The 10,316-nt window shown below is 35.5% G+C and overlaps 1 non-coding gene across 1 annotated transcript; it reads left to right on the top strand.

Moving 5' to 3' along the window:
* Window positions 1-6,112: 6,112 nt before the first annotated feature.
* On the top strand, window positions 6,113-6,218 carry LOC121215051 (small nucleolar RNA R71). The gene has a single exon (XR_005910787.1). It is a non-coding gene; the product is annotated as a small nucleolar RNA R71 (small nucleolar RNA).
* Window positions 6,219-10,316: the final 4,098 nt, after the last annotated feature.

Genomic DNA, 10,316 nt, shown 5'->3' with positions numbered 1-10,316 from the left:
AATGATAATGATCAATGAATGTATATCTATGTTTATGAAAAGTAGGAATACAATTGCTTTATGTTCATGTAAATCTACCTTACCATGTGATAAGTCAATTGAGTATGTGTTAAAGTACTAACATGTGTTGTTGATGATGCTTAGGCTTGTCCCAAGCTTATGGTTAGATTGTATCATGTTTAATATAAATGATACACATTGAAAAGGTAAGTGTTCAAATGGAAAAATGCTTATGTTCATGAAAAGGTGGTATGAATCAAAAGATATATTTTTTTATGAAATGGTTTATCATGTGGTTGATCCCAAAAGAGTTATGTATAAATCCACTAATTTGTGTATTGATGATGATGTTTATGCTTATATCTTGTGTTATGTAAATGAAACGGGTAAGATAAGGTAATGAAACGGTAAGTTCATAATTGAGATGTAATATGATGAAATAAAAGGATTGGTGAGTTAAATGACGTATTTATATGTGAAAAGTATACTTATGTTATGGATGAATTTACTCATGTTATGAATAAATACACTAATTTGTGAATTGATAATGTTATTTAAGGTTATGCTAAGTAAATGAAATGGTAAGTAAAGGGAGTGGTTCATAGTCTTATAAAAAGGTTAATAATTGTGTAATATGTCTTATAAATCCTATTATGTTAGGAATGAAAAATATATGCAATATTGATGGACTTACTCATTTATGAGTTGATGGTTATAAAGTTTGATAAATCTTGTGACATTGGTATAGCTTTATATTTAACCTATAAAGTCTATTATTGAAATAGATTGTTATGTTTAAAGTTTATACGAGCTTACTATGCATTCATTGCTTATGTAATTACTTTCCTTTACTTTACAGATTATCAGAAGCTAGATCGATTTGAAAGCTTATCGGAGATCTATCACACTATCCAATGATTAAATTGGTAGATTTTGATGTTTTGGTCAATGTTATAATTGCATGTATAGGTGGACTTGTGTATAAATGATCTAGTTGTTATTTTGGTATGTATACGTGTCATTACGGTTGATGCACTTATTGTATTTTGATGCCTTGATGGTTGATGTCAATATGACTAAGTTGATGCATGTTTTAAAAATGACCATTTTAGTATGTGTTGATGTAGTTTCAATGTGCTTAATTGTGGTCAGTTTGGTATAGAAATAAGTTAGAAGTGAATGGTTGATGAATGGCCATATATGTACATGTTTGGGTATATTTGATGGTTTGTGATTGTGGTGCCTTATTGGCATATTGGTTGTATAGGTTAATGGTATAGTGATTTGGTCATTTTTGTGCATGTTTTGGGTAGGTTTGATGCCTTGGTCATATGTGCAAATGTGATTAGGTTCATGCTAGAGGTGGGTGAAGGAAGTAGCTTGATTTTGGCCAATTTATTGTCCACACAATCTAAGACACGGGCGTGTGTCTCAACCGTGTGTGACACACAGCCATGCGACATGGCTGTGTGCCCCCTATAAGTTTCAAAGGTTACAAGTCAGGCAGTTACACGGCCTAGCACATAGCCTGACGTAATAGCGAGCGAGGCCATTTCAAGTGTTACACGGCCTGGCACACTAGCATGTAGCTTGGTCGTGTGACCCAAGTCAAAGAGTTACATGGGCTGGGACACGACCGTGTGTCCCTATTTTGAAAGTTAGACAGCCTGAGACACGAGCATGTGTCTTAGCCGTGTGAGTCACACGGCCTGACCACACGGTTGTGTGACCCCTACAGTTTTGAATTTTCCAACTTTTTCGTCAATGTTTCAAATGTTTCCAATTTAGTCCCAAATCGTTTTTAAAATGGTTTTAGGGCCTCGAAGGCTTGATTAAGGGACAATATGCATATAGATAAATGTTTTATGCTATGTTTATGTTGAGGTATGAAATGTATGTTTTTAAGTTATGTTTTTATGTTAATGCTCCGTAACACTATTTTGGTGACAGATATAGGTTAGGGTGTTACACTCAAGCACGTAGAAAACATGCAGTAAAAAATAAAAACTAAAAACAAAGAAAATAAAATAATAGAAAATTTTAAAAATGTTCTTAATTCACCCCCAAAATTTATTCGCATATTGTCCCTAATGTGCAATAAAAATATAAAGGAAAGAGGTTACTCGATTGGCGTTATTTGTGCAATACAATTGGTTGGGACAACTGCTTTCGATTATGGCTTGATCTTGTAGTTCCTTAAAAAATTATGGGGTCCTTATAAAGAAAAACTAAAGCACACAATTATATATAAACTATTAAATCCTAACTAATTAAATCTCAAGCAAAAATTCAAAATTATCTCGAATAAAATTAAAGTACAAATTCCAAATACAAAAATATAAATGTTCAAAATTAGTCAGACTTAGATTCTAACTCCTCTATCATCTGGGTCTTGCCCCTCTATGCCCCACCGATGCTTTCATAACCTGCCTTCTCGAAGTCTAAGTCGGGTGGTGATGGCTCGAGTCGAGGATCACCATGCCTTTCGTCGATGAACTATCTGGTCAAAATACTCATTCATAATCCGGTGGCACGATTGGGTTCTCCTCTTCCTCATCATCATCATCCTTATAATTGGCGCCCTCTTAGCCTTGCGGTGGGAACCTCTCGAACATGTCAGGGAGTGGTTTTGGTGTAGGTCACCTATTCTGTTCTGCAATGCGAATCAGAATGTTTCCCATATCATGCATCCATCGCGTCCATCACTTAGAAATGAGCATATCCATGAGTCCCGTCATCTATAACGTGTGTGCTTTACCCTTCCTTTTCATCGGCTCCCGAGTGTCATTCCTGTGTTTAGTTATTTGCTCCTTCTCCTAATTTTACTTGCGTTGGAGCTCAATGAACTGGTCTTATGAGTTCTCCCCAATCACGCTCATCATGGGTCTCATAGAAGGCTCGATTAGAGACATGAGAACATCAGCTCGATGACATAGCACAGTGATCAAATGCACTTTATCATTTTCTCGTAGATCTAGTAGCCAATAAAAATTTCATCTTTCTACACTATAGAATAAAGCATAACCTCTCCATAGGCAGTGACGTCAGAAGCATTATGAGTTGGTGCCAGACGAGTGCAAATAAATTGCATTCACATCTTAACCATCAAGAACATGATGGCGGTATTGAATTTCAGAGGCACCTCGAAGTTGGCTTGGCGAGTCCACCTCCGTGAAATAATCAATAATACCCTCCATATCGAAATCCTTAAATGTAAATAATTCTAAGGTCTCTAGATGACCATGTGGATAATACGGGGCATCATAATATCAGCAAATTTGTCGAGGTGTAATTGGTGCCTCTTTCCCCAAACAGTAACACAAGTGATCGTCTCACCTCATTGCTTATGATTCTCATCTTTCAGGTAGGAATAAAACATGTAAATGATAGTGTCAACCACCAGTTCGGTCACAAACATCGTTCTCATCGAAAGCAGACATGGTTTGATCGAACCTACACTCTTGTATAAATAAATTTCCACACATCTGAAGAAAGAACCTCTCTACTTTCAAGTTATGAAAGCAATTGGCATCGACATTGCTCGACGCCTGAGTGGAACATTGTTGTTTTTGTGGTGCCATTTTCGAATTAAAGTAAAATAACAACAAAGCCAAGTAATAAAAATGATCATGAACGAAGCTAGAACATGGGTAGTTGCTGATGAAATTTGACTCTTGATCGATATGGAATATCAAAAAATAAAAGTTGAGAACTAAAATGAAAAGAGAAGAAGAAAACTTACTTATGTGAATCAAAGGTTAGGAATGCGAAAACTCGAAGTTGGATTGCAAGGAAGAAGCGTGGTGACTCAAGGAGGGTGTTTTCTCTTCTTTGGGTGTTTTAGATGTGTGTTTTTATGCCTCAAACGGAGGGTATAAATAGACTCTCAGTAGGATTTATGCCTGAAATGGCTCGATTTTGGCTGAAAACACAAGCGTGTCATGCCATAGCTTGTGCATGGAGTGACACGATGCCCTAAAAAAACCTATTTTTGTTTCGAAGTGCTCATGTCATGCCCTAACTTGTGCATAGCGCGACACAACACTCTAACATCAGGCATTTTAGTTTCGAAGTGTCTGTGTCACACCATGGCCTATGCATGGTGCGACACAACATTGCTCCTTAACTTCCAGAATGTGTCGATGTCCTCAAGCCGTCTGTTTTTGTCCCCGATTAGTTTCTCTTTATCCCATCATGTCCAAAAATTTGATTTCTCCTAATTCTAACATGTAATTACGCTATAATTATCCTAAAATATAAATTCAAATGAAAATTTGAAACTAATTTACACTATTTACAAGTTAATTAAAGTTAAATGGTTTAAAAATAATGTCGTGCTATCGGACGTGTCCGATAATTCTCTAAACTTCACCATTGACTTTAATCGTCATTCACGATTATCATGTACCTTCTAATCATCTCCATGCTTATTGGGATCTCGCCATTTGTCTCATTCTCTCACCTTATGAGTACCTACACGTGCACAACTCGAGAAATGTCTTTAGTCAAGGCCGTTAGGGATTAAATTAAATAAACCATAACATTCCTACCTAAGTAATCCCTCACTTTGGGAATCCCAGCCACATTTGAACATTTTTATCTTGTTGTAAATTTTTATAATTTGTTTATTTCATTCGAGATCTCTAGTCGATTTTGAAGTGGCCAAAAATTGCCTACCCAACAAAATGGGGATTTCACACTCTTCCTCAAAGTCGAGGACTATGACATTGGCAGGGACTATAAATTCTCATACCTTGACCAGTACATCCTCGAGTACATCTTTTGAGTGTACCAAGGATCTATCGGGTAGCTATAGTGTTATCGAGGTGTTTTTAAGATCCTTGAGTCTGAGTTTTCGATAGATTCATAGAGGCATTAAGTTTATGCTAGTCCCTGAATCACAAATAGGGCCTTTCTAAAATATCGACCCCCTATCTCTATTAGAATTGTAAAGCTACTCAGATCTTTTAATTTCAGGGGATCTTCTTTGTAATTAAAGTGCTACACGAGGCATCGAAGTCAACTTGCTCGCCCGTTTTCATTTTCTTATGTCGTTTCATAATTTCCTTTAGGTACGTTTCATATTGTGGAATTTTATCTATAAGTTCTAAGAGTGACAAATTGACATCAAGGGATTTAAATAAATTTAGAAAACTTACAAAATTTTCCTTATCCCTCTTTTGATTGTCTTCTAATCTTGACGGGAAAGATACCCTCGTCGTGCTCGGAATTAAGATTGTCGATACAAGCATCGGTTCATCTACCTCCTCGACTAGCTCATGGTGCTCAGCTTTTTCCTTCATGGTTTTGCCGACCTCTTTGGGAATCTCCTCCTCTTCATGGATGGTCTTACTTGGCAGCTTTAATTTCTTTCTTGGTCGCAAGGTGATCGCCTTTACGTGCTCCTTCCTATCTCCGACGGTTGTTCTCTGTATTGCTGGGAGACTTTGACCATTTTGCTTGTAAAAAATCGTCATCAATTCACTCATTTGGTCGCATAGAATGTCTATTCGGGATTCGTTTTGTCCACATGTAGCTTGGACTTGTCGAATATTCATCTTCATAGTTTTCATCTACCCTTTACTCGATCGAATCTTTGAGCACATGCAGCATGGTCATTCCCCACGACTCTTTATTGCATGGGTGGAGGTTAATAATGAGGGTTTTGTCGAGTTTGTACTTGATTCACTCCTCCTTGATTGCCTCTCCCATTTCGGGTTTGGATGATCCCTCCAACCGTGATTATAGGCATTTGAACAAGGGTCTCAACCCCTATTAACTATGTAACTCGCCGCCTTCGGTTGGTTATTAGAATATGGCTCCGCCTTCGTCGACTTGACAATTGTTTCCAAATGGTTTAGCTTTTCTAGGATTCATTGGAGTTGATCATCGTTACTCTTTTCATTTATCACTTTTTTTCATTTGAGGCTTTGATTTGCAAATAAATTTCTTATTAGGCCACATGTACGAACTCGTGGCCATGTCTTTTATGATTTTATAAGCTCACTCGTACGTATGGAACATGAGAGATCCACTAAATGCTCTATCTAAGCTAGACTTAATGTGTCAGTTAACACCATTATAGAATATTTGGATTTGGAGCCATGCTTGCAATCCGTGATGTGGGAACTTCCTTAACATTGTCTTGAAACCTTCCCACTCCTCATACAGGGATTCACCTTAATATTGTTTAAAACATGTTATTTCTCCCCTGAGCTAAATGGTTCAACTAATCGAGAAAAATTTATAGAGAAATTTTTCACTAAATCATTCCATGTAGTAATGGAACCTGGTTCTCACAAGTCTAACCAATCAGTTGTATGGTCTCATAATGATAAAGAGAATAACCAAAGACACACAACATCATCGGATACCTCGTTGTACTTGAAGGTGTCGTAAAGTTGTAAAACCCGCTTCAAGAGCTAGTTTAGGTATTCCAGTATGTTCCTTTTGATTTGTAGCTTGATTTGGTTCATCTAAATCATTGCCTTATTTATTTCAAAATTATTGGTATTTATTGTCAGTATTACTATGCTTCCTCGCACAACATCTAGTGTAGGTAGGGTATACTCGTTTAATGTTCGCTAATCCATTAGGACTTCTTCCTGGATGTTTCCTTGTCATTTTCGTGGATCTTCAAATAATGGATTTTCCCATGGTAAATGACCGTCTCCGGACGTACTAACATCCAGAGTATAAATACTGCAGCTAAAGATATAATATTGAGGTGGTGTCTGCAAGTATACAGGTCAGGTTGCAATATAGTTACAACGAAGTAGGTGAGTACTCTAAGGATCGTACCCAAGGGAGGCGAGTACTAAATTAATATTAACCTAAATGGAAAATAGATCTAATTAGTACTTTAAATAAATTATATTACAATGAACAAAAAATAGACAAATTATCTATAAATCTAAGAAAAGAAATATCAAGCAGAAAATAGTGACAAAGGAAAACCTAACCTTTAAACTCAACCAAATCTAAGCATGAGTGATTAGTTGGCTTCAGTGATCATAACTAATTCCTATTTCGAATTTCTACTCAATCAACTAGTCATTACCCTAGCGGGATCTCTCGATCTTCTAGTAAACTAATGAGTTAGTAAGAACTACTTATCTCTCAACCTCACAATCCAGACCGGATTGGGTTCAGGGATACACGGATAGGCAATATCAATTTTTGGTTAATTCCCACCTAGATGACTTCTTAGGGTTGTCAGGCCTAGGGTTTCAGTTCTTCTTATCCCAAATATCTGATCTGCTAAGAAAACCCTAAATAGAAATTAATTAATCATACTTCTACTCACTAATCTCCCATAAGAGGGTTGGTTTCTTATCGATTTCATAAACACACTAAATTTGAATAAAAAAATTAAATATTAATAATAATTCAAGAATAAGAGTTTAAAGAGAAATTCTGGTTGTATTCAATAGACGAAGCGTAGAATCCAAAAAGAATTGGTCAAATCCACAAATCAGGTTCACCGATGAACACGAATGAAAATAAATGAAAAGAAAACATAAGTCTAAAAAATTGAAAACTGAAAACCAAATTACAAAGAAAATTATAATCTATGAAAGTCATCCTTTCTCAAGTTTCTTATGAGTCTATATATACTGTTAGGGTTGGTCATCATCATTACCCTAGGTCGGCTGACGTTTTTACGTAAAAATACATTGTGCAGACCAAAACGCCCTCAGCTCATAATTCTTTTTCATGCAGGGCTGGTGTCGCAACATCCAGTGCCTGTGTCATGACATCGAAGGTGGTTTGCTTGGCTTAGGTTCAGCTTCAAGGCTATGTCGTGACATCATCTGGCTGTGCCACGACACCAAAGGCAGCCTTCCTTGTATTTTGCTCCTTATGTTCCAAAATTGGACTCCTGTGTTGCAACATGGCGACCAGCCTTGAGCTCTTATGCCTTTGAATGGTGTCTTTCACACTTACTAAGTATGTTAGCCCTCTTTTAGGCCTCTTTCAGCCCCTAAGGTTATAAAATGACTCAAATTACACTTTTTTATTGAATTGAAACTAAAATAGAAAAAACTAACTAAAACATAATAGAATTGCTTGTATTCATGCTCCTAAAGTATGAAAACTAGTTTAATCTGCTGTAACGAATTACAGCAGATTAGTAAATTTATTACTGTGGGTGGACCAATGTTCATCGCTTGACGATTACACCTAAGTAATTGTTTTGAATCTAGATATACTTCGATTAGAGTGTTGGAGCTTCGGGCCATCAACAACTTGAAAGTAAAATAACAACGAAAATAAATAAACAAAAATTAAAATCGTATATATAGGTTTTAACTTTCCTACTTATATTATTAATTATAAAAAATATTTTCAAGATTTATTGCCGAAACCTCTCCGAAAACAGCGCCAAAAACTTGGCCGCAGCGTTTACAATAAAAATAATACTAAAAAATATAATAAACTAGAACAGTAGTGTCCGCAAGTGCATAAGTCAAACTATAATACAGTTTAGCTACAACGAAACAGTTGGAAGTATTCCGAGGATTGATAACTGCTAAAAGTAACATGTTTTAATCTCATTCTTAATGCATTTTTTGGTGATTATTCGATTTTAATGATGAATTTTATGCTCCTAATCCTTTAAATTCATGTTTTTATACTTAGGAAAGCATTTGAGAGCAAACAGAGAAAAAACGAGCTAAAATTAGAAAATCGGAGCAAGGTATAGGGGCCACATGGGCTGACCCCTTTCACACGGTCGTGTGAACCATGCAGGCTGCCACACAGTCATGTTGTAGGCTGTGACGATTTCTCGAAGGTACTTTGAATTGCGGGAAAATGTATTTTTTAGGTATTTCGGGTATTTTAAAACATATATATGACAAAAATTATATGATAAGAGAGAGTCGTCATAGAATATTCAAGAAAACAACTCAAAAACACCAGTGAAGCAGATTCTGAAGCAGATTTCTGTCAAGATTAAAGATTCGCATTTGATTTTTGAGGATATTATCATGAGTTTCATTATCTCTTTCGGTTATGTTGTCTCTTGGCTTTCTTTATTTGCAAGCATGAACTAATTTTCTAAAATACTTAGGAAAGATGAATCCTATGATAGATTGTATCTTTTGATTTTTATTTTACGCAATAAAGACTTAGATCTTGTTCTCAATTGTGTGTTCTTAATTCTTGGTTTGATATTTCTAGATTATTGATCAATGTTTAATGTACTTAAATCAGAGGAGGAATAGAACCTGTTTAAAAGTTGATCTTGAGTAACTGAGTGGAGTTGCATCCAATCCTGGAAATAGGATGACATAAATCTACCAGATTAGAGTCAAATCTAATAGGGGAATCCATAGATTGATTTAATATGATAATAGGGGTTTAATTAGAAAGAAACTTCAATTAATCAACCTAGAGTCAGTTGCTCTTACTCTCAAAAGAGATATTAAAATGATTTAGAGATTTTTACGCATCAAGATACTAAGTAAAGAAATTGCGTAATTTGGATTGATAGTGACTGAAAAAATCTAGGTGAATTCTTTCCTAGGTATTGTTTGCTTCTTGGTTGTTAATCGTTTATTTTTTGAATTTTTCTTTGAATTGTTCTTTGTCAAGTTCATTAGTTAAATAATTTAGTTAATTTTAGTATTAAACCAATCACTCAAATTTATTGGTTAAATAATAGAAATACAGTAATTACTAGTACTTTTAGTCTTCGTGGGAGCGATATTTGTGCTCATCGTAGATTAATTGATAGGTGCACTTGCCTTAGTAAGACTTTTAGTTGATTCCGTGGACATCTAGGATAGTACGCAATAGAGGATGAAACAAATTTATAAGAAAAATTTACAATAATAAGTCTAAGAAGTAATAATTAATTCATATATTACAAAAAATCATAAAATATATTAAGGGGAGAATTTAAATGATGAAAATAAATAAGAAAAAATAAACAAATGAATAAAATCACTAAACCAATCAGGAAGATTAACTCGCTTCAGGTTTTGTAATTAACTTCGAATTAGAGTTTTAGGATGGATTAGCTACAAATTAACCAATTATTACCTCCTAACCTCTAGCTAATTAATCGATTGGTTGATACACGCTTATCTCACGACCTCACTTTCTCAACCAGGATAAATTACGATTTACTTGGTTTGACTTATCTCCTAACCTCGTATAGCCTATGATAACTTCCTAGGGTTGTCATGCTTAGGGTTTAAGAACACGTAACCCATATCAATTAACCCTATTGGGAAAATCCTAATTCCTCCATTAATCACATCCTCATCCACTCGTTAATCTTCCCTCAAGGATTTAGTCACTCATGT

Source organism: Gossypium hirsutum, chromosome D02 (assembly GCF_007990345.1).
Source record: "Gossypium hirsutum isolate 1008001.06 chromosome D02, Gossypium_hirsutum_v2.1, whole genome shotgun sequence".
In the NCBI taxonomy this organism is placed as follows: Eukaryota; Viridiplantae; Streptophyta; class Magnoliopsida; order Malvales; family Malvaceae; genus Gossypium; species Gossypium hirsutum.
The sequence above is the reverse complement of the archived record's forward strand: the minus strand, read 5'-3'. Positions and strand labels throughout refer to the sequence as shown.